Source organism: Monopterus albus, unplaced genomic scaffold (assembly GCF_001952655.1).
Source record: "Monopterus albus unplaced genomic scaffold, M_albus_1.0 scaffold70.1, whole genome shotgun sequence".
NCBI lineage: Eukaryota > Metazoa > Chordata > Actinopteri > Synbranchiformes > Synbranchidae > Monopterus > Monopterus albus.
In genome coordinates, this window is record NW_018127950.1 from 450,031 (window position 1) to 451,396 (window position 1,366).

Below are 1,366 nucleotides of genomic sequence, written 5' to 3' on the forward strand. Positions count from 1 at the left end.
GGTTGCTTCCTAAGAAAAGTTCATCTGAGGGAGGGCTTATGCCCAGGGCTACCCCCCTGGATGCAAACATTAAACCCCCTCAGCGCTTTTTATTCTGTCTGAGCAACAAGGCTAAATTAAACTGACAGAATGGATTGTGACTGTTTATGTGTGTTTATGTTTGTGAATCTGCCTGCGTAGGCACTTCTGATGCTTTTTGCTACTCAGAGGGATGTAGGCTACTGTGTATTTCGCTGCTTTGAACTTCACCACACACAGTGCCAGCAGTTGCCAAGCAATTATAGAAATCCTGCTCTCCAGGTGTACCTTTGGAAACCCAGACAATGCTGTCTTTTTGTTCCATTTTGTTTGTTGTTTGGTCAGAGAATGACATAATAAAATATGAATGAGAAATACGCTAGGTGCCTCAGTGCGCCATGACTGCAAGGTCCAGGTAGTGTGGTAAAGACAATCCATATCCTGACCGTGGTACCCAGCTGGGATGTTGAGGACCAGATGGTCTGCTCACAACAGGTAATCACAGCCAGTGTGCTGATACAGTGACATCCACACAAATGGGTTACCACAACTACTCAGAGCTTTTGGGATGCTGTGATAGCAGCCTACCTTTCACTGCCGGTCTCTGAAGCTTTTTCTATCAAGTCTGGCACAATCGCTGTGCAGTAGAAGTAGTGGTTAAAGAAAGGAAGCTTATAGTAGGGGTTTTTACTTCCATTCAAGGCAAGATTTTGTTTTGTCATTTTGTAAAGAAGCATACATTACACCTTGTAGCCGAGGTGTAACAGCTCAAATCCTGAAGCTCAGCTTTTGTGTTACTGTACTATTCCCCTGCAGTAGCAAGCTCCAACTGTAGGTTTCCTCTTGCATGCATTCATTGAATTCATAATTTTTTTTTAAGGTTTGGGATATTATTTATATAGATTGTATACATGGAATAATAAATGGTCTTGTGAAACGGTCAGTCTCTTTCCAAATAAAAAACAAAAGTTTGGAGTCCCAGTAACAAAAGGTTTTTGGTGTGTAGGTGGAACAGGTAATGTCATGCCATAAAGTGGATTTTGACCTAGTACATAAATATGTACAGTAGATGCAAATGATTCTGTTAAAAAAACGTATAATAATGCTGTTCTGTCAGTTTATTTTAGATAAATCTCTGTGGTGTGATACAAACAGCTCTATAATGTGCACACCTCCCTCATTCTCAAACTTGTGCCTCCTCCTTCCCTCTTTGCCTCTTTCAGCTCACTGAGCTGAGTGAAATGCCTTTCCGACTAAATGATTTTTTTTTGGCACTGTAGGAATGTTGCCATGGAGACAGTTCCCCCCCCCCCCGCCCCTCCCCCCCACTTTTCTCTCCCAACAGTCA